At 48.4% G+C, this 23,386-nt stretch overlaps 1 long non-coding RNA gene across 1 annotated transcript; it reads right to left on the bottom strand.

Moving 5' to 3' along the window:
* Positions 1–15,289: 15,289 nt before the first annotated feature.
* On the bottom strand, positions 15,290–21,018 carry LOC145652565 (uncharacterized). The gene is made up of 2 exons (XR_014118770.1): positions 16,644–21,018; positions 15,290–16,441 (listed from the first exon to the last, which is right to left on the bottom strand). It is a non-coding gene; the product is annotated as an uncharacterized LOC145652565 (long non-coding RNA).
* Between the last annotated feature and the right edge of the window lie 2,368 nt (positions 21,019–23,386).

Raw genomic sequence — 23,386 nt, forward strand, 5'->3', positions numbered from 1 at the left:
TCCAGCACATCCCAAAGATTCTCAATGGGGTTCAGGTCTGGACTCTGTGTGAAAATGATGTCTCATGCTCCATGAATCACTCTTTCGCAATTTGATCCCGATGAATCCTCGCATTGTCATTTTGGAATATGCCCGTGACATCAGGGAAGAAAAAAATCCATTGATGGAATAACCTGGCCGTTCAGTATATTCAGGTAGTCAGCTGACCTCATTCTTTGGGCACATAACATTGCTGAACCTAGACCTGACCAACTGCAGCAACCCCAGATCATAGCACTGCCCACACAGGCTTGTACGGTAGGCACTAGGCATGATGGGTGCATCACTTCAGCCGCCTCTCTTCTTACCCTGATGGGCCCATCACTCTGGAACAGGGTCAATCTGGACTCATCAGACCACATGACCTTCTTCCATTACTCCAGAGTCCAATCTTTATGCTCCCTAGCAAATTGAAGTCGTTTTTGCTGGTTAGCCTCACTGACAAGTGGTTTCTTAAGGCTGTTTAGTCCCAATTCCTTGAGTTCCCTTCACATTGTGTGTGTGGAAATGCTCTTACTTTCACTATTAAACATATCCCTGAGTTCTACTGTTGTTTTTCTACAATTTGATTTCACCACACATTTAAGTGATCGCTAATCACGATCGTTCAAGATTTTTTTTCTGACCACATTCCTTCCTCGAAGATGATGTTTCCCCACTGCCCTTCCATTTTAATAATGCGTTGGACAGTTCTCAACCTGATTTTAATAGTTTCAGTAATCTCCTTATATGTTTTCTCTGCTTGATGCATGCCAATAATTTGACCCTTCTCAAACAGATTAACATCTTTTCCACGACCACAGGATGTGTCTTTCGACATAGTTGTTTAACAAATGAGAAGCTACTCACGGCATCAGTTAGGGTTAAATAATCACCCATTATCCAATGGGAGGCTCTTACTTAGTTAAATCCAGGTGGTGACCTTTTTTGGCCAGGCAGTGTGTGTGTGTGTGTGTGTGTGTGTGTGTGTGTGTGTGTGTGTGTGTGATGAGAATCGGGTCCTGATTTACTAAATCTGCATATGCACATATTCCGTAGTTGATAGCATCTGCAGACGCAAACCAAAACTGTCCAAGCTCGTCCCTTAGCTACAGCCATCTTGTTTTTAATGAATGATGATTATACAGTTTGCGTTTCTATCTATGGGTGCAAAATACAGGGCGGTGCCAAAGCAAACAGGTTAATTTAGCACCCAAGGCAATTTACCAAGCCTGAAAGTATTTTGAGAACAGCGATTAAGTGTGGAAATCGACGTTTAAAGGCCAAGCGGCAAATCTGGGCGTTTCGCGGGTGCTGCCTTTGTGATGAGAACAAGACAGGAGCAAGGAAAACACCGAACCGTGACCAGACGCTGAAATAAAGGAAATACATATGGCTTATTGCGCAAGGCGATTTAATTTTTTATACATTCATTTTCTCCCGCTCTTCTTCCTATGTCTCCCTCCGACATGTACTTTTCTCTCAACTTGCCACTGTGACATCGTACATATACTTATGTATTGCTTGTAAACCTGTAGCTATTGCATGCATTTACTATGCTACCTTTTCAACACCTCCTATTTTACCATTTGAAATTTCGCATAAAGTTTGTTTCCAGCAGATGCCTTAGAGAACATAAAGCATAAAACATTGCCGTGAATAATGTTAAGAGGCCCTAACTACGCGCGCAGCTATGAGGCCCACCCACGCAAATCAGTACAGTGTCTGGGATCTTAGGAAACCGGGGCCCATTGATCGGATATTGCTATAGTATTTTCTTCTATTATTAAAACAACGATTCTACAACACTGGCCTATGGTGTGAATCCGTTTCTTGTTGCGTTTCTTGTTCTTGTTTAAAAGGATGTCAGTGTGAGGTGATCGTTCTGGACGTACCCAGCACTATGCTACCTGCGCTAAAAAAAAAAAAAAATTAAAAAACGGCCAGACGCATGAAGAGTCATAGTTATACTGAGCCCGAGTTTAATCTTTGGTTTAGTTAGTGCACTGTTTGACTTTGTTTATCATAAAAGTGGAAAGTCGGTTAGTCTGATGATTATTTTGGCAAAATATTAATACATATCAATTTAATTCTGTACATGAATTCTGCTAATTTGAATTGAGAGCTAAACAATACATAAAACTATTATACTCTCCAAAAACAAAAAGCTGTTAAAAGCGTGGATATGCGTGCTTTATTGAATGTGTTTTTGTAAGTGATAAGCATTTCGGTCTCCTCGCTTTTTAAAAGATTTTATCGTATTTTTAACACTGCTCTATTTGCAAAGTGAGTGCTTTCAACTTAAAAACTGAAACGACGAGGCGAGTCCATGGGGTGACGCAGACGCGTCTCAATCGCTCATTGGCCAGGGAAAACGTCGCTCAGACCAAAGACGGTATATAAACACCTTCAGGCTTCGGCCTTGCTAGTTGAGCAGCTCTGCCTTACAGAGCCACCTCAACCCTGGAGGGTAAGAGCACACGGTCGCCAGGGATGGGAGCGCAATAGGCATGAACGTTGAGTAATGCGTTCGCAGCGGCGCTTTACCACATGCTGTACATTTTACATTTGTACATTTTCGGCATGCGGCAGACGCTCTTATCCAGAGCAACTTACAAAAGTGCTTTGTCATTTACTCAGAGGATATCCTAACCAGTAGAGTAGGTTAGAGGCCAAGAAACCAATGAACTAGAATACTGTTGAAATACAGGGATCAATACTGATGCCTACATATGCAAAACAAGTATAAGCTCTATATGAGACAACGATAAGTGCGATAAACAATATCAACCTATATGTGCTAGAGTTACCCGGTTACCCAGAAGTTGCAAATAGATGTCTAGTCTGTGTTTGAAGACTGCAAGGGACTCTGCTGTCCGGACAGCCAGTGGAAGTTCGTTGTATGCCACGTTACTTGAAGCATGGTGTTCCAAGCCGAGCTGTACTTGAGGTTTGAATATACGAGGTACAGAATATGTATCATGTATGGCGGGTCTGGTCCATTTTTGGCTTTGTAGGTGAGAATCAAGGTTTTAAATCTTGCAGGCAGCTACTGGAAGCCAATGAAGGGAACACAGCGGTGGAGTGACATGCGTGAACTTTGGAAGACTGCTTCCATCATCTGCAGGCCTGAACCACGCCTGCAGGCCTGAACTAGGCAAACTGCACAAGGAAGCACAGACCACTGGCATGGGGAGGGGTACAAACCAAACCACTGCCTCCACCCTACCTCTCGTGGTGAGGCTCCAGACTTTTGTGCTACACCACTGGGATAGCCGCTCTCATACTGACCTTTCTGATCCCTGCTAATTAGATAATCCCTGAGAAACATTCTCTTACTTCTCTTTCGTCGCCTCGTATTTGACTCACTGTCTTTTCCTTGTTTTCGTCTCACTCTCTCGCACATTCTTTCTCCCACTTGGCCACCAGCCTGTACCCTACTCCCCCAGCGGGCTGTCTGGCTCTCTGATGCGGGTGAGGGTCTGGTTAATCGCAGGGATCTCGGGGGGAGTTTACAGTGACTGGTCTGATAAAGTCTGTTGTTCCCACTGGCGATAACTGGCAGTAATAGAATTAGCCTGGGAACAGTAGCAAGAGCCTAGCATAACAAAGCTTTTACAGTTCTAGCCCCTGTGTGTGTGTGTGTGTGTGTGTGTCTGTGTGTGCGTGTGTGTGCGTGTGTGCGCGTGTGTGTGTGTGTCTGTGAGTGTGTGTGTGTGTGTGTGTGTGTGTGTGTGTGTGAGTGTGTGTGTGTGTGTGAGTGTGTGTGTGTGTGTGTGTGTGTGTGTGTGTGTGTGTGAGTGTGTGTGTGTGTGTGTGTGTGTGGTAGGGGTGGGGGGTGCCAGGAAGGAAGAATGCTTAGGTGCTGGTTTCCTGTGCACACAGAGCCTGTGGGATTTATGGAACCTTTTAAAGGCGGAGGGTCAGGTTCGTGAAACAGCTGGCTGCCAGGATCTCTGTGGGCACCTAGGTCAGAGGTCAAAGGACAGGGAGTCAGAGAGAAGGAGAAGAGGAGGTAACTAATAAGCAGTGCAACTGGAGAGAGAGTCTGCTTAACCCAGATTGATGATACATGCTGTAGTATGAAAACAAGTCTTTTCTTTTAGACTCTGGACTCTTTCATTGATAGTTATTGATGGTTTCACCCTTTTCTATGTTGACTGGCTGATTGAAAAATAAAGAACAGAATCCATTGTAACATCTGGTATGAAATGACTAAGTCCTTAAGCAGATGGCTGGACTGGTTACTGGGCCTTGAACGGAGGGAGAAATATCCTTTTGTTTATTGACTCAAATTAACATCTTTAATAGTGTCAAAACTATGATCTTAATCTGTGTGCGTCTCTCTGGCTCCATTAATATTGTTATGAATAGAGCATTATTTGTTCTTTTGGAACTGAGACTGCATATGCATGTTTGTGTGTGTGTGTGTGTGTGTGTGTGGTGTTGCTTAAACACAACCTGTTTTTTTTTTATCATGGTACTCACATGTATGTACAAATACTAAATGACTCCAAATGACTGCAGATATTGACATTTTCTCTCTCTCTCTCTCCCTCTCTCTCACACACACACACACACACACACTCACTCTCTCTCTCTCACACACACACACACACACACACACACACACACACACACACACACACACACTCTTACTCCCTCTCTCTTTCTCTCACACAGACACACACACACAGTTTACTATGCTAGTGTGTTCAGTGAGAGAATGAGGAAGGGTTAATAACTGCTATGCCTAACCCTAACCACGAGCTGAACCACCGTCACCAGATGGAAATCCTTTGGCTCATACTCTGCATAGTATTTTCCCTCTGGGTACCAGCTGTTCGGACAACATCAAAATCTTTTCATTCTTTAAATGTCATTGGACATTTAGTCTTCGCAAAAAGAGTAAACAGCTTTGTACAGACACAAAAACGGCAAGCTCAAAGACACAGATATAAGCAAACTCCTATAACAGAGGACCCCAAGACAGATACAAACCTGGAATCAGAATACACACCAGGCTTCTTAAAGAGTAACTGTGTCTGTACACTGACACACACATTGGGGTGTTTAGTATGTCCTTGCAGGTCTGTGCATGTGTGTGTGCGCTTGTTTTAGGTGTAAAGTGAGAAAGTGCAGAGTGTGTGTTTAAAATGCTTCCTGTGCTGGCATGCACACATTTGCACTGTTCAGATGTTAGTGTGTGTACCTGTATGCTGTCACAGAAGGATTGTGTGTGTGTGTAACCTTGAACAGAGGTTGTTTTACTGGGGCTCTTTCTTCAGCATTAGTGAGCTAGTGCACAGACCCGAGCCAACTCGGCAGCACTCTACGCAGCCCTAACAAAGGCAGCCTCTCTTTTACGGTTTCCTGCATGTTGTTTTATGCATCACTATTAAAATCTCCAACATGGCAAAACTGTACACAGGCTGGTGTGCGCACATCTTTTGGACGTATGCAGATTAGGCTTCCATACTCTTAATTAGGCACTAACTGAGTTAATTGGTTTAGTTTTAATTGGTTTTGACTGTGAAACAACACTATGTTTATTATGGGATCTGGCGTACTGATCACACTGCTTTCCTCCACAGCTGTCATTTTCCTTTCTCCGGCTGGCTGGCTGTTTACCTGTTTATCTAACTTGTTTTTTTTGCTGTCTTTTTCTCTCTCTCTCTCAAATTCAAACAGCTTTTTTTGGTATGAAATCTAATTAACAACTGTTGACAAAATGGGTAATCAAATTCCTAATGTAATCTTTTTGTGGTCTGTGTTCATCACAGTATGTTTCTGCTGAAGCGGTCAGTGATTGGGGTGTTAAGTGTAAGGGAACCAAGCCTGTGGAACATCATGTGCAATCTCTAATCCCAGTTTACTGGTAGACAGCCACCCACCTCTGTTAGCACCATCGTCGCTCATCGTGCCCTGCTGGAAAAACAGCTCACTCAGGTCTGTACTATGGGCTCTGGATGAACAACTACGTACACAAACATTTCCCTGACAAGGTTTAAAGGGATTTCCAGTAACGTTCTTGGCCTGGAATGAAGAATTAGAACCCACTGAGTTGGTTTTGGTTTTTTTTAAGTTGCGCAACGCAACGGTGAGATTTGAATCACCTCTCTCCCAGTTGTGGCGGGTTTTCTGTCTCGAGGCGGTACAGGACTGGTTGACTACAGATTTGTAAACAACACAGGGTTTAGTCACTGTAAGTGATTCATGTCTAGTGTAAGTGATGTGTTGAACATGTATCAGATCATTTGTGTGTGTGTGTGTGTGTATGCCTGTGGATCCGTAAATATCACAGTGTTTAGTCACTGTAAGTGATTCATGTCTAGCGCAAGTGATGAACATGCGTCAGATAAGGTGTGCGTGTGTGTGTGTGTCTGGCATGGTCCAGGAACAGTCTTGAACTGTGCGACTGATTGGAGCTTAAGCTCCAGACTTGTGAGTCATAGACTGAAGCTCACCTGTGCTGGGGCACTCCCCACCCTGTTGGGTGTGTTTCAACCCCTTAAAAACTATTAATATGGAATCTAGTGCCAACACGTATGTACCCACAAACACACACAGGTATGCACACACTCACAAACCCCACATGCCTGTGCTGACATGCTGTGTGCCTGCAGGATTGGTACAGCTTAAATAAGAGACAACAATAGCTAACAGGAGACTGACTCAGCTTGTTTTCCCAAACACATGCAGTCACACGTCTGCGCTGGTGCCCTCTTACCGCACTTTAGCGCACAGTAGGAGAGCAGAGACAAACCCACCAGAACCATTAACCAAGACATCATGCTCCACTGGACCATATTGTAGCTCATCTTCATGTAAATAACTGCACCAACAGAGGTGATGTCCTTTATTCTGTTGTTGAAGTAAATTAAGTAAACTGGAGTCTTTAAACATCGAAGAGTGTGTGCACAAGAGTGTTCTAACGTTTCAACTGAACCTCATGACTCGAGTTTCCCTAGTGAGTTCTTTTTCGAAAGATACCCCATTATCGAGCTCTGTGTGAGCTCACGTGACAGCATGTAAACATTAAAATACACAGATGTGCGCGTCTGGTGTGTGTCGGACGTGGCCTCCGGTCCTGGGGCCAAGCCGTTCGTGTTCGGCAAGGCTTCGTTTTCCCTGACCACAGACCTCCTCAGGCTCCGAGCCCGGTCTGAAGCCAGCCAGCAAATGGCAGGCATGCACTGGCACATAACACCACATTCCCTTCCCTCCTTCAGAGGGATGGAAGAGATTAGCTTCATTTGAGGTCACTTTGTTTGGACTCAGCAGTCTAAAAACTCTTTCCACTACCTCTCAGCCTTAAAGTCGGACGTACGGGCAGGAGGACGGCGATTGGTGCTCCCACCACGCTGGCACTGCCCATGAGGCTGTGGCCAGCCACTCAGCTGGGACGTGGCCTCTATTTGAGCGCACTCGATTATATTTGGGTATAGTCAAGCTGGGACAGAACGCACAGTTTCAAATCCTTACCGTCACAGTGAGAGAGCGTGTGATCTGGAAAGACAAGCAGGGCCCTGGGGGATATCTGCACACCCAACCTCCTACCTCCTGACTGTCAGTATAGGAATGTGCCATACATCCATTAAAGTTTCGTGTCCTGTCAAGACATTTATTTTTAGCACACAAACGTTTATTTTGTATTCTACATCCTTTGTAAACTGAATGTATTAAAGATATAAGGAACGTTCTGGACACCAAAATCACTAAGAGATCCTAAAATGGTGGGAAACATTATGTACTTATTATAACACACTCTCTCTCTCTCTCTCATATATATATATATAAAATATATTCAATTACCACCATGTAACATAAAAACTGTAAAAACTGTCAATTTACAAAATGGATCTGTACATTCTGTACATTGTGTACGTATATATACACACACAACCATATACATTGCACATTGTGTATATAAACATAATATACATATATTGTACATACATTGTTAATATATTTTTGTACATATATAGAATATATATTTCTCTATGTACACCTGTTTTCTTTTTCCTTAGTTTGGACAGAGCACTCTCCACCATCTCACTGCGAGTTATACTGTGTATGACTATGTATGTGACAAATAAACCAAACTTGAACTTGAACTTAACACTAAAGCCCCTATTGTAACTGCATATGTACCCCTTATTAGTCTCTTGTCAAATGTATAAAATACAAAAAAACAAAAAAGCAAAAACATACATCATAAACACAATCCAAAAATCTGACCATATCATGACAAACGGCACAGATTTCCTCCAAGCTGTGCTCTTAAAGGGTGTGGTACAAGACGCAGTTACAGTTTGTGGGAGACGCAGAGATAGAGTGTTAACGCGGGGTTAACTGCGTGTAAGGCATTATTCATCACGCTCCGGCCCCTGGGTTCGTCTGCTGGGAACAGCCGCCCAATCACATCTAGTCACACCAATGCATCACGGCCGCTGTTGACAAATGGTGTTGTGAATATATCACGCAGCAGAGGAAGATGGAACAAACACCTGTTCTCCAGACATCATCTCCTCCTGTGCAGGCATGCGCGCGCACTCTCTCTCAACTTCTAATTTCTTGCATGGTAGCTTTATTGGCATGACTACAGCAGGTAAAATTTTGTCAAAGCAAATAATTTGGAACTGAACATGATCATCATAAGTAACAAAATAATAAAATTAACACAAAATAAATAAATAGGAAGGAAGTGACAATACATTATAATAAACTAGATAGAACGAGAACAGTGATTAAACAAATGATCAAAGGGGAATATTATGCACTAAGAAGTGTGTTCCTCACGGTCTCTCAGCCACTGACCTGTTGCCACATATTTTACAGTGAGGTGCTGCGTTTCCTTCCTTCCCCTCTCTCTCTACTCACTCTCCCCTCAGTCTCTCTCTCTCCGTCTCTCAGTCTCTCTCCCCTCTGTCTCTGTCTCTCTCTTTCTGGCTCTCTCCCCTCTCAGTCTCCGTCTCTCTCTCTCTCCGTCTCTGTCTCTCTCTCTGTCTCTCAGTCTCTCTCCCCTCTGTCTCTGTCTCTGTCTTTCTGTCTCTCTCCCCTCTCAGTCTCCGTCTCTCTTTCTCTCCATCTCTCAGTCTCTCTCCCCTCTATCTCTCTCTCTCCCCTCTCAGTCTCCGTCTCTCTCCATCTCTGTCTCTCTCCCCTCTGTCTCTGTCTCCGTCTCTCTCTTTCTGTCTCTCTCCCCTCTCAGTCTCCGTCTCTCTCTCTCTCCGTCTCTCAGTCTCTCTCCCCTCTATCTCTCTCTCTCCCCTCAGTCTCCGTCTCTCTCCATCTCTCTCCCCTCTGTCTCTCTCTCCCCTCTGTCTGTCTCTGTCTCTCTCTTTCTGTCTCCATCTCTCTCCATCTCTCTCTCCGTCTCTCTCCCCTCTGTCTCTCTCTCTCCCCTCTATCTCTCTCTCTCCCCTCTGTCTCTCTCTCTCTCCCCTCCATCTCTCTCTCTCCCTTCTCAGTCTCCGTCTCTCTCCATCTCTGTCTCTCTCCCCTCTGTCTCTGTCTCCGTCTCTCTCTTTCTGTCTCTCTCCCCTCTCAGTCTCCGTCTCTCTCTCTCTCCGTCTCTCAGTCTCTCTCCCCTCTATCTCTCTCTCTCCCCTCAGTCTCCGTCTCTCTCCATCTCTCTGTCTCTCTCCCCTCTGTCTCTCTCTCCCCTCTGTCTGTCTCTGTCTCTCTCTTTCTGTCTCCGTCTCTCTCCCCTCTGTCTCTCTCTCTCTCCCCTCTGTCTCTCTCTCTCTCCCCTCTGTCTCTCTCTCTCTCCCCTCTGTCTCTCTCTCTCTCTCTCTCCCCTCTGTCTCTCTCTCTCTCCCCTCCATCTCTCTCTCTCTCCATCTCTCTCTCTCCATCTCTCTCTCTCCCCTGTCTCTCTCTCCCCTCTGTCTCTCTCTCTCTCCCCTCCATCTCTCTCTCTCTCCCCTCCATCTCTCTCTCTCCATCTCTCTCTCTCCATCTCTCTCTCTCCCCTCAGTCTCCGTCTCTCTCCATCTCTCTCCCCTCTGTCTCTCTCTCCCCTCTGTCTGTCTCTGTCTCTCTCTTTCTGTCTCCATCTCTCTCCATCTCTCTCTCCGTCTCTCTCCCCTCTGTCTCTCTCTCTCCCCTCTATCTCTCTCTCTCCCCTCTGTCTCTCTCTCTCTCCCCTCCATCTCTCTCTCTCCCTTCTCAGTCTCCGTCTCTCTCCATCTCTGTCTCTCTCCCCTCTGTCTCTGTCTCCGTCTCTCTCTTTCTGTCTCTCTCCCCTCTCAGTCTCCGTCTCTCTCTCTCTCCGTCTCTCAGTCTCTCTCCCCTCTATCTCTCTCTCTCCCCTCAGTCTCCGTCTCTCTCCATCTCTCTGTCTCTCTCCCCTCTGTCTCTCTCTCCCCTCTGTCTGTCTCTGTCTCTCTCTTTCTGTCTCCGTCTCTCTCCCCTCTGTCTCTCTCTCTCTCCCCTCTGTCTCTCTCTCTCTCCCCTCTGTCTCTCTCTCTCTCTCTCTCCCCTCTGTCTCTCTCTCTCTCCCCTCCATCTCTCTCTCTCTCCATCTCTCTCTCTCCATCTCTCTCTCTCCCCTGTCTCTCTCTCCCCTCTGTCTCTCTCTCTCTCCCCTCCATCTCTCTCTCTCTCCCCTCCATCTCTCTCTCTCCATCTCTCTCTCTCCATCTCTCTCTCTCCCCTGTCTCTCTCTCCCCTCTGTCTCTGTCTCACTTTCTCTACCTCCAGTACACTCCCTCACTCTACCCCTGCAAATAACTGTTCCAGAGGCAATATTCTCTCTCTACAGTCTCTCTCTACAGTCTCTCTCTCTCCTCCTTTGCACTCTCTCTTTCCAGTCTCTCTCCCTCATCTCTATCTCTTGCAGCTCTCTCTCTCTCTCTCTCTCTCTCTCTCCACAATCTCTCTTGCTCTGCATTTTCTTTCCTTCCTGTCTGCATGCTCCTTCTCTAGTCTTTCTCGACCGAAGTTCTCTCCTCTGTGGTGTGCCGATGTGAAGATGACATGTGATGGTATTTTCATTGTGTGCTGAATAAATCTGCGCCGCTCTGCTCTGAGGAGGATGGCTCAGGGCTTCAGGGTCTTGGCACAGAGGACACTAATGGCTTTAAATCTATTTATCACCAGCACAGTCCTCTAAATCTCCAAAGGCTTTATGAGGCCTTGACGATGAGAGATCCTGGCAGACAAGAACATGTACTGCCAAGAACTTTAGGCAGCTTAAGAACTTTTATCCACTGTGAACTGGAAAGTACATGTGCATGGACACTGCAGAAGACCACTGCACACTGCAATGAACACTGCAAGTTCAGTCTCCCACTTAACCCAACAATCAATGCACACACAAATACACATGCACAAAGAGATAAGTAAATAACCAACACACACACACACACATTATATATATGGATTATGGACAGTTTTAAACATGCATACATACGATTGCAAGCTGAGCACAAACTGAACGTAAATGACCTATTTTTGAATCCATTTTGAGTCCAGTTAAAACGGCAATCACACGCTTCCATCCTTCCAGCTCTGCCGTTCCAGTCCCAGACAGCAAGCTCACGTCGGTGCTCCCACTCTGGGGTCCTTGCGCAGCAGGTCTAAGGTGCCAAAGCCAGATTACAGGCTCAAAGGGAAAAGCCCCGACACATTTCCCACGCTGACTGCGTGGTGGGGGCGAGAGTTCACACACGCCCTCCGAGCCACAGTGTCAATCAGAAACAGACTGAATTCCAATTCAAATCTATAAATTTACATCTATAAAAACGATGGGAAAATGGCTGCAGTGCTGCGCTATGGTCATTTGTTCCTTTGCCAGAGACCTTTAAAAAGTTCTAGAAAACCACTGAGTTGAGTGAGTGTGCTTTCCAGAACACAGGCACAGCTATGGCAAAGACTACTAGAAAGACAAGAATACCCCAACATGGCCTCCCTATATTCAAATCACTGAACAGCTTTGAGGTCAGGTTACAGTTTGATAAAGGAACACTTTTAAAAGCCAGTAGAGTAGTGTGACAGAGACTTATGGGAAGATTAGAGGAAGATTAACCTTAACCAGTGTGTGGAATGAGGAAAGTGCAGAGACAAGATGAGTTACTCTTAATCCAAAACATACCATCTTATCTCATAAAAAGCCCTAGCGGTTTGTCTTAATTGATGATTTGTCAGCACTTCAGCCTCATGATCACGATACCATCTCAAATTCAGCTTGCAGAGTTAAAACAGCCAAATACCAGGTCACTGTCCACATCCTGAAGACTGCATTGTAAATTCACTGATATGCACGAGAGCAACAGAAATTGGTGTTTTTGGCTTTTGGCAAAATAAATCTATCCTACATGCATGTGTGCACGCCTGTGCGGGCCTGGGGCAGGTCACAGGAGCACGATGTCTTACTGATCCCTAACAAAGGTTTGACAGACAGCCGGTAAACACGGGGTTAACACAGTCTGGTGACGCACGTGTCTGCCAATTCCACATGGCAAACGTTCATCGCCTGACCTTCTTATCCATCTCTCTCCGATAGAGACTTTCTCCAGTAATACGCCCTGCGTTGCAACCATGCGCAAACATAGATGCACAGGCAAACATCAAATGCACAACCCTAAAATGTTAGGAAGTAGTTCACCTGATGAGAAATCAAGTTGCATTTGATTAAGCCATTAACGTTCAAGGGCTTTTAGCAATAACAAATCTGGCAGCAGAACTTCAGCGTGAGGCAGAAACCTATTGCGGCGCGTTGTGTGCGTGGAGCGGCGCTCGGGCGCAGAGCTGATAGCGGAGTAGTCGCCCGAGGCCTTTTATCAGGCATAGGAGAAAGAGGCAGCCCAGAGCCCGTGCTACACTGTACATGCTGCTCCGCGCTGCCAACACAAGCAGACTAAACTCATTAACGCACATTCTTACAGAAAAAGAAGCTCGCGGCTAGCTGCATTTAAAAAGTCCACTCCAATTCAGCCAAACATAAAACTTGAGACTGTATAAAAACCTCTCTCTCTCTCTCTCTCGCTCTCTCATGGTATTCTGACTCTTTTCTTCTTCTTTCCTCCCTCTCCTTTTCTCTTCTTTTCCCCCCAGAGGAATAATAAATAGCTATGAAAATGAATGTGGAATACGGAGCGTCTGGCAGAGAGCGGAGGGTGAGGGAACAGGAAAATAAATGAAGAGCCACTCTCCAACCCAAACAGGGCGGCTGTTCAAAGGAGGAGCGGCCGCACGAGCCGCTATATTGCTTTATTGCTAGCATATGCCGTCGTTCCGTTATGTCCCTTCTTCCACCGGTTACTCAGAGGCCTGTACATGCACCGGTGTAAAAATATTATCACAGGAGTGCAGAGTGACCCGGAATGGTCAAACCGGTGGGGAAGAGACCTCAAAATCTCAGCCCCGTGCGTCTGCCTGTGCATTCCGCCCTGGCGCGAGCCAACGTACTGCTGAAAGAGTGCCCTTGCATGCTGCTCCTTTCACATGCTACCGTCATTTCTTGGTCATCCTTTGTTTCGGTACACCAGGTCACTGAATTTTATGACACTCCTAATTATCTGGTGTTCAGTTTTGGCTGCTCTCATGGTGCGTTGTGAACTCTGGCTCGCCCGTGTTATTTATTAACATTTTAGAAGTTTCCATTGGCTTTCTCCAGCCTCTTAGTGTAGATACATCTGTGTGTTGTTGGCTCTGGTGGGCTGAAGCAAATTCGAGTTGGACGCTGGAGACTCTATGAGACTTTATGAGTGCTTTTGTTGGTCAACGTATAATCCATCATCAGTTGCACGTGGCTATTAGGGTTGAGTCGGGTCACACAGGGTCAGAGAGAGTGGCTGTTTTATGGAGGGAACTGACCCCACCGATGGCCCCCCACACCACTGAGCAGATGCATACACCACAGCACAGTAACCGGCTGATTAATGTCTTTGTGACATCCTAAATAAAACTACCATTATTTGCAGCTTTTTGTAATTACGTACAATTGCTTCTGTCGCAGTTGCTAAAATTACATCGCAGCATGCAATTTGCGCAAAGAAAGAAAATGAACTTTCATGTCGCGGCAGACTGCTAATATGAGTGCAGGGAACCTCCTTTCATCATGAGAGAGTTTGAAATTTTAAATCTACAGAGTGAAGGTATGGTAAATGTAGGCAACAAACCTCATCGTCTCCGCGCCTGAGTATAGTGGCAACTTCTCTATCCAGCTATAGCTGTAGCCCATCACTAGATATAGAAGCTACATAGTCTATGACTCGTTTTTTAGCTGTTACACGTCATAAAATAAGAACAACAAAAGTCCACTACGTGAGAGAAAGCAAGCGATGAAACGTCCAGCGTCATTATGAACAAGCGTTATGCAGATGGCACAGAGCAGTTACTCTAGTTCAGTGGGGTCTCCCCAGCACAACCACCTCAGGTTCAGACATGGCTCTCCGAGCTGGCTTAGTATCAGACAATTGCACGCGCCATCACGCAAATGTTTCTACTAACAAGGCATCTTAAATCCCTTCCCACAAGCGCAGGGCGATCCGAGGAATGGGTGTGTGGGGCTTGTTTTGTGTTGCCTTATCTAGAGTGTCCCGCGTAGCGAGACGAGGACAATCATATTCTTGACCCTTTAATCTTCTGGACGTGGAGGACTTTTAAATCTGGTCTGAAAAGGCCGACCAAAGTCATCCCAGTTCCACCCGCACAGACGTCCACGAGCCGACAGGAACATCGGGACCTGGAACAAACGTGCGGGAGGCAGACACAAACGCACCGCGTGGCAAAACGTCGCAGCTAAAAACACTCAGGAGCAGCAGTTTCCAGCAAGAGCTTCCAGCAAGTTCCGCTAAGGCTGGGCAGCTCATGCATTGTGTCTGGGAGAGTCGCCACACCTACGAGAGGGAAAGGGGGAAAAACATCCAAGCCGTGCGGGTTCCTGGACCGGCCCAGAGAACAGAACTTCAGAGCTGCGGCCTCTCGGCCAGTCTGGCACACCACCCCTCGATCACCCCACGCTAAAACTAGTGGCAGGATCGCTCAGTAAGACCACTACTGTCTGAGCCCCAGAAAGCAAAACAAGTTTGATGGCACACAATTCATCCCAGCCACGGGGCGTTGGTGGACTTGGATGAAGTAGTCAGATGCTTACATTTTGCTGCTGGTCAGACCAGGTGTGTGGTACTGGGTTTGTGTTTGAAGATATGGGCAAAGATTTTCTTCTTGGGTGGGTGTGGGTGTTTTGAATATGAATCTGAAAAAGAGGGGTAATCTACCATGCAACTAACAGCAATAAAATAGTCCTGACAAAACAAAGTGCTTTTTGCAAAAGTTACGTTTCTTTATTTAAAACTCAACAAAATGTTTGTATTGAGGTTAGGATTAGGATTATAGGTTAAGATTACAAAAGTCTTATTCCATATACACAATTCTTACTACATATATTTGATACATATATAACAAATGTATTTTCTCCATATCCCTGAAAATTCACATAACCGAATGTGTGCTTGCGTGTGTCCTTGTGAGAGTGGTGTGTGTGTCTGTGTGTAAATATAATATCTGCGCAGTGAATCAAATTCTAATTTGTGTGTATCCTGTTGCAGGTGCCTGCAGGCCTGCCACCTTCTATCAAATGGAACGAACACGCACACACACACACACCTACACCTACTCACCAAGCCTTTTTTTCACTTCCATAACCTGTGGGTGGAGGCAGATTTGCACTTCAATTTCCCAGCATCTCAAACGCTCACACAAGAGCTGGGTGGCGAAACCAAAGATCTCAAATCAGCCTCGACCCACGTGGCCCAGGCATCAAGCTGGCCTGAGTCATTACCAATGGAAAATACCCTGTCTTCAGACCAGAACCTCAAACTTCTTGTTGTATGCCGGCAAAAAGAAAACGTTCAACAGCGTGTTTGGATGAGGACACTGAGGATTCGGCCCTGAAAGGAGAAACCACGTCAGCAATGATGCTGCTGCACCTGACAAACAAACCAAGCAGCCTGAAGATTGGAAAGCCGAGCTGTGACATAGCTCCTTGTGCTCTGGAGCCTGAGCGCCCGGACATTCAGCAAGGGATCAGCATGGCTGCCACAGAACCAGGCTCTGGGAGACTATGTCAGGAATGCGCGAGTCGTTCATGTTCCAACACGGCGAGCTTTTCTAAAAACGCTGCCGTCTTTCTCCAGCACATCTAATCCGTGACAGCAGAGACAGGTGGTTTAAAGACTGTCGTGTTTTTAAAGACATTATCTAAACCTATATTATCATACATTCCTATATGGGCTTTTGAAATGCTGAAATCCAATCCGGTCACTGCACAATCGTTAAATCCCAGCTTGTACATAGTTCTGGTCCTTGGTTACAGGCTCTTCTGGCCTGTCTTACACAGAGACAGTGGGAGACAGAGCAGGCGACAGAAAGCCTGGGTGGTCTGCACTGGGCACTCTGTCCTCAAGGGCACCTACAATACGAGAGAGAGAGAGAGAGAGAGAGGGGAAGAGAGCACACGCGCGAGAGAGAGAGCGATTAGGGCGCAACAAATTCTAACCTGTGGTGAAGGTCTAGATTGTAACTACAATTATGCATTGAAGTAAACATGTTGGATTTAGTCTGTTTATTTACATGTTCGTTAACATTTTTCACATTCATATGAATATACAGACCAAAAGAAAACCTCTGCACGCGTTGGGTTCGCCCATCAGAGCAAGCAGAGCAAGGTCACGGCAGCCCGAGATCATGGGTTCACTTCGCACATCCTGTCACGCAGAGAAGCTGCTCTGGATAAGAGCGCCTGCCAAATGGCGTAGGTGGAAATGTTTTCCAGTGAAACCAGAAGCCCCAGTCGATGTCCTCTCTCGGTACAGACAGCAGCGATTCACTCTGCTGCTTACGTCACAGAGCACCATGGTTACAGAGAAATGGGACAGTGTGTGCATGTGCGCATTTGTTCTCTGTATGCACGCACCCTTTGCATTGATTTCAAATAAGCAAACACCCGCCGTCGTGGACGGCCTGTGTACACAGGTTATGATAAGAGGTGGAAGGCAGCGAAACACAACACACCCACTTCAACACTACTAGTTAGTGCAGACACACACTGTTAGCATAGTGCACTCTCTCTCTCTCTCTCTCTCTCTCTCTCACACACACACACACACACACACACACACACACACACACACACACACACACACACACAGTTAACATCAACATAGTGCAATCTTTCTCCCCTGCACCGACACACAGTTTGTTTTTCTAGAATGACAAGCTATAGGGTCAGATATATATTGTGTTATTGTAACTACCTATATGCAATAATGATTTTCTAAGCCCTGCCTGTTAAAAGGCAGTTAAAAAGTTACTCCTGATTTTCCTATAGAGTCATTTTTGTCCAGGAAATATATGTGTGCACGCACAGACACACACGCGCACACACACAGGTCAGAATGAAAGATGCACAGTGTTGGCAGTAGCGTCAAGGTCACAAGGATTCATACAAACATATATATATTGTGTGTGTGTGTGTGTGTGCATGCACATGCAGTCGTGTGTGTGTGTGCATGCACATGCAGTCGTGTGTGTGTGTGTGCATGCACGTGTGTGTGCGTGCATGCACATGCAGTTGTGTGTGTGTTCGTGCATGCACATGCAGTTGTGGGTGTTCGTGCATGCACATGCAGTTGTGTGTGTGTTCGTGCATGCACATGCAGTTGTGTGTGTGTTCGTGCATGCACATGCAGTTGTGTGTGTGTTTTCGTGCATGCACATGCAGTTGTGTGTGTGTGTTCGTGCATGCACATGCAGTTGTGTGTGTGTGTTCGTGCATGCACATGCAGTTGTGTGTGTGTGTGTGTGTGTTCGTGCATGCACATGCAGTTGTGTGTGTGTGTTCGTGCATGCACATGCAGTTGTGTGTGTGTGTTCGTGCATGCACATGCAGTTGTGTGTGCGTGCGTGCATGCACATGCAGTTGTGTGTGTGCGTGCGTGCATGCACATGCAGTCGTGTGTGTGCGTGCGTGCATGCACATGCAGTCGTGTGTGTGCGTGCGTGCATGCACATGCAATCATGTGTATGTGTACATGCACATGCAGTCGAGTGTGTGTGTGTGTGTGTGTGTGTGTTTGCATAGCATTCAGTTAAACAGACCCAGTAGGGAAGATAAAGACTGATGAAGGTATTCACTCACACACACGGTGCTGAATGGGAACGGTCACTCTGTTTAACAGAGTGAAGCCTAACAGTATGCTTGTCCCCCTCCTACACACACACACACACACACACACACACACACACACACACATACACGTACATACATTCTACGTGACAGGAAACAGCAATTGCCAAAGGGTGTGGGCATCAGGTGAAGGGCTGATTATAGATTAATGTGTATGAGCTGGTAACATGCAACTTTACACAGATTGCACGTGCATACACACACACAGCTGAAACACCTCAGGCGCACCTCACCCCCAGTCCCAGTGTGGGAGGGCAGAGGTTGCTGTAAATGCACTCAGAGCTAGATCAGCCCTGCCTCCCTGACGTTGCCACCTCAAGTGAGCACAACATTGCTTTGTTATGCCGATCACAGGCTTTTTTTCTTGGCAATATTATATTTTTCACATTAAAGTACTTACATGGAAACATAGCTTTTGAGAGAAATTCTCAATGTGTTTGTTTTTATGCAAAAAGTTACAAATAAACAATATACACACTGACCAGTACTTTTCTCATTTCATCTTCACTCATATGTAGTAAACATGCTTTGTTTACAACTGTCTTGTGTTTATTTGCATAAATAAGTGCTGTCCACTTTTGTGATGTGATTTTCATTCCTGATAATTTATCACTAAAAATTTTTGATATTTGGAAGAAATATGAGAGAGAGAGAGACAGACAGACAGACAACTGACACAGTCTGAGGGACAGTGAGTGACCATATGAGATAGCAGAGATACAGAGGCTAATTATTATGATGATTATATAATGGTAATAGGAATATTGTTGCTGTGGTTAGGGCTAGGTTTTATGTAAGGCATTTAGCAGACACTTTTATCCAGAGCGACTTACAAAAGTGTTTTGTCATTTACTCATAGAATATCCTAGTACAGAAGGTTAGAGTCCAACATACCAATGAACTAGAATACTGTAGAATACAGGACTCAATACTGATACCTAGAAGTACAAAATACGTAAAGTGCATCTTAAACAATGATAAGTGCAATAAACAATACATGCTAGAATTTGTAAGACAATATCAGTGTAATAAACAATACCCTAGAATAAGTACCAATTTGGTCAGTCAATATAGGAGCAGGGTCAGTTGTCCACAAATAGATGGGCTTATTATCATTAGTTATTACTATTATTGTTAGCTTTTGTAGTACCATTTTTTGTTTACCATGTTAATTTCTTCATCAAAGCTTTAACAGCACAAATGTGAATATCTGTCATGCCAATAAAGCACCACTAAATTAAACAGAGAGAGAGAGAGAGAGAGAGAGAGAGAGAGGGAGGAAATCTCAAATCTCTGCTGAGGGTCTACAGACATTGAAACCAGATGCAGCTTTATAGCAGTGGATCTGTGTGTATGTGTGTGTGTGTGTGTGTGTGTGTGGGGTTGCGGGGTTTGCCTGAGATCTATTTCGAAGCGCCCGGGCTGATCCATCAAGCAGACAGCTGCAGGTTGACCTGTGGATGTGAGACTGCATACGGGCCTGGGCTTCCCTTCTCACTCCCTCAGCATTACTATCTCTGTCTCTCCAGCTCACTCAGTGAGGTGAGAAAGCTCGGGGTGTGGGTGTGCGTGCACGCGAGTGTGAGTGAGAGAAAGAGAGAGAGAGACACACACACAGCAGATGTTGGCTAGCTCTGTCAATAGCATGTCTGTTCAGGCTGCCCCTTCTGAGAAAAGCAAACTTGTAAGAGTACCTATGGCCAAAATATACAGGATCCATAGCACAGTGTGTGTGTGTGTGTGTGTGTGTGTTATCTTTCCTTTGATTCAGGAAGAGGAGCCACCTAGTTTATATGTGAGAGAGAGAGAGAGAGAGACGAGGGAAGAAGTTGATTTTACAGCTCTACCGTAACAGAACGAAAGCATTTTTGTTTGGGTTTCAGGTGCCATTTAGTCATTACATTCTGCCAATGAGCTGTTTACAAAGTGTTGTTATTAAGAAGCCCTGTGTTTACTATAAATCTCACGTCAACAGCTTCTCCTAACCCTAGGCATCACAAACAAGAAATACAGCCCCTAAATTCATACTTCAGTAAGTACCTCGTTCACATAGCTGGTTTGGTTGGCAGCAGGACTGTGTGTGTGAATACTTCCTGTTTGCCAAGTTTCACTGCAGCCTTGTGTGTGTGTGTGTGTGTGTGTGTGTGTGTGTGTGTGTTACACATACACTGTAACTAGTTTTGGGTGGCACCACAACCACACCAATGCCCAGAAACTGAGAGAAATGAATGGAAAAAGAGAGGGAGAGGAAGGCAGACAGATAAGAACAGAAAGAGGGGAAAGGAAGGAGGGAGAGGGGGATGAGCTTTGGACTGCTCAGAGTGCAGTGTACTGAGGAGGGGATTTGCTTTCAGTGATCCAGGTTCACCACTCACAGTCTCATTCTAAGCAAGTGGTTGTGTGTGGTTGTGTCTCTCTCTCCGTGCGTCCGTCCAGCTGTGCGGGTCTCCGTCTGTGCGGTTGTGCGTCTCTCTCTCCGTCCGTTCGTGCCATTGTGCATCTCTCTCGCTCTCTCTCTGTCCATCCGTGCTGTTGTGCGTCTCTCTCTCTCTGTCCGCCCGTCCGTCCGTGCGGTTGCGCGTCTCCCTCCCTCCGTTCCTCCGTCCGGTTGCGCGTCTCCGTCCGTCCATCCGGTTGCGCGTTTCCCTCCCTCCGTCCGTCCGTCCGTCCGGTTGCGCGTCTCCCTCCGTCCGTCCGGTTGCGCGTCTCCCTCCGTCCGTCCGGTTGCGCGTCTCCCTCCGTCCGTCCGGTTGCGCGTCTCCCTCCGTCCGTCCGGTTGCGCGTCTCCCTCCCTCCGTCCGGTTGCGCGTCTCCCTCCCTCCGTCCGGTTGCGCGTCTCCCTCCTTCCGTCCATCCGGTTGCGCGTCTCCCTCTCTCCGTCCGTCCGGTTGCGCGTCTCCCTCTCTCCGTCCGTTCGGTTGCGCGTCTCCCTTTCTCCGTCCGGTTGCACGTCTCCCTCCCTCCGTCCGTCCGTCCGGTTGCGCGTCTCCCTCCCTCCGTCCATCCGTCCGTCCGTCCGGTTGCGCGTCTCCCTCCGTCCGTCCGTCCGTCCGGTTGCGCGTCTCCCTCCGTCCGTCCGGTTGCGCGTCTCCCTCCGTCCGTCCGGTTGCGCGTCTCCCTCCGTCCGTCCGGTTGCGCGTCTCCCTCCGTCCGTCCGGTTGCGCGTCTCCCTCCGTCCGTCCGGTTGCGCGTCTCCCTCTCTCCGTCCGGTTGCGCGTCTCCCTCTCTCCGTCCATCCGTCCGGTTGCGCGTCTCCCTCCCTCCGTCCGTCCGTCCGTCCGTCCGTCCGCCCGGTTGCGCGTCTCCCTCCCTCCGTCCGTCCGTCCGTCCGGTTGCGCGTCTCCGTCCGTCCGTCCGTCCGGTTGCGCGTCTCCGTCCGTCCGTCCGTCCGGTTGCGCGTCTCCGTCCGTCCGTCCGTCCGGTTGCGCGTCTCCCTCCGTCCGTCCGTCCGGTTGCGCGTCTCCCTCCGTCCGTCCGGTTGCGCGTCTCCCTCCGTCCGTCCGGTTGCGCGTCTCCCTCCGTCCGTCCGTCCGGTTGCGCGTCTCCCTCCGTCCGTCCGTCCGGTTGCCCGTCTCCCTCCTTCCGTCCGTCCGGTTGCGCGTCTCCCTCCTTCCGTCCGTCCGGTTGCGCGTCTCCCTCCTTCCGTCCGTCCGGTTGCGCGTCTCCCTCCTTCCGTCCGTCCGGTTGCGCGTCTCCCTCCTTCCGTCCGTCCGGTTGCGCGTCTCCCTCCTTCCGTCCGTCCGGTTGCGCGTCTCCCTCCTTCCGTCCGTCCGGTTGCGCGTCTCCCTCTCTCCGTCCGTCCGGTTGCGCGTCTCCCTCTCTCCGTCCGTGCGGTTGCGCGTCTCCCTCTCTCCGTCCGGTTGCGCGTCTCCCTCTCTCCGTCCGGTTGCGCGTCTCCCTCCCTCCGTCCGTCCGTCCGGTTGCGCGTTTCCCTCTCTCCGTCCGATTGCGCGTCTCCCTCCCTCCGTCCGTCCGTCCGGTTGCGCGTCTCCCTCCCTCCGTCCGTCCGGTTGCGCGTCTCCCTCTCTCCGTCCGTCCGTCCGGTTGCGCGTCTCCCTCTCTCCGTCCGTCCGTCCGGTTGCGCGTCTCCCTCTCTCCGTCCGTCCGTCCGGTTGCGCGTCTCCCTCTCTCCGTCCGTCCGTCCGGTTGCGCGTCTCCCTCTCTCCGTCCGTCCGTCCGGTTGCGCGTCTCCCTCTCTCCGTCCGTCCGTCCGCGCGTCTCCCTCCTTCCGTCCGTCCGGTTGCGCGTCTCCCTCCCTCCGTCCGTCCGGTTGCGCGTCTCCCTCCCTCCGTCCGTCCGGTTGCGCGTCTCCCTCTCTCCGTCCGTCCGTCCGGTTGCGCGTCTCCCTCCCTCCGTCCGTCCGGTTGCGCGTCTCCCTCTCTCCGTCCGTCCGTCCGGTTGCGCGTCTCCCTCCTTCCGTCCGTCCGGTTGCGCGTCTCCCTCCCTCCGTCCGTCCGGTTGCGCGTCTCCCTCTCTCCGTCCGGTTGCGCGTCTCCCTCCCTCCGTCCGTCCGTCCGGTTGCGCGTTTCCCTCTCTCCGTCCGGTTGCGCGTCTCCCTCCCTCCGTCCGTCCGGTTGCGCGTCTCCCTCCCTCCGTCCGTCCGGTTGCGCGTCTCCCTCCCTCCGTCCGTCCGGTTGCGCGTCTCCCTCTCTCCGTCCGTCCGTCCGGTTGCGCGTCTCCCTCTCTCCGTCCGTCCGTCCGGTTGCGCGTCTCCCTCTCTCCGTCCGTCCGTCCGGTTGCGCGTCTCCCTCTCTCCGTCCGTCCGTCCGCGCGTCTCCCTCCTTCCGTCCGTCCGGTTGCGCGTCTCCCTCCCTCCGTCCGTCCGGTTGCGCGTCTCCCTCCCTCCGTCCGTCCGGTTGCGCGTCTCCCTCTCTCCGTCCGTCCGTCCGGTTGCGCGTCTCCCTCCTTCCGTCCGTCCGGTTGCGCGTCTCCCTCCCTCCGTCCGTCCGGTTGCGCGTCTCCCTCCCTCCGTCCGTCCGTCCGGTTGCGCGTCTCCGTCAGTCTGTCCGTCCGTGCGCCTCTCTCTCCATCCGTCCGTGCGGTTGTGTATGTCTCTCTGTCTGTGTGGCTGTCTCTCTGTCTGTGTGGCTGTCTCTCTGTCTGTGTGGCTGTCTCTCACCCTGGCCCTCCTTCTCCCTCTCTCCCACCCAGTTTGATGGTTCAGCAATT

The sequence above is a fragment of the Electrophorus electricus genome, chromosome 20 (genome assembly GCF_041902795.1).
Source record: "Electrophorus electricus isolate QZ-2024a chromosome 20, ASM4190279v1, whole genome shotgun sequence".
NCBI classification, from domain to species: domain Eukaryota; kingdom Metazoa; phylum Chordata; class Actinopteri; order Gymnotiformes; family Gymnotidae; genus Electrophorus; species Electrophorus electricus.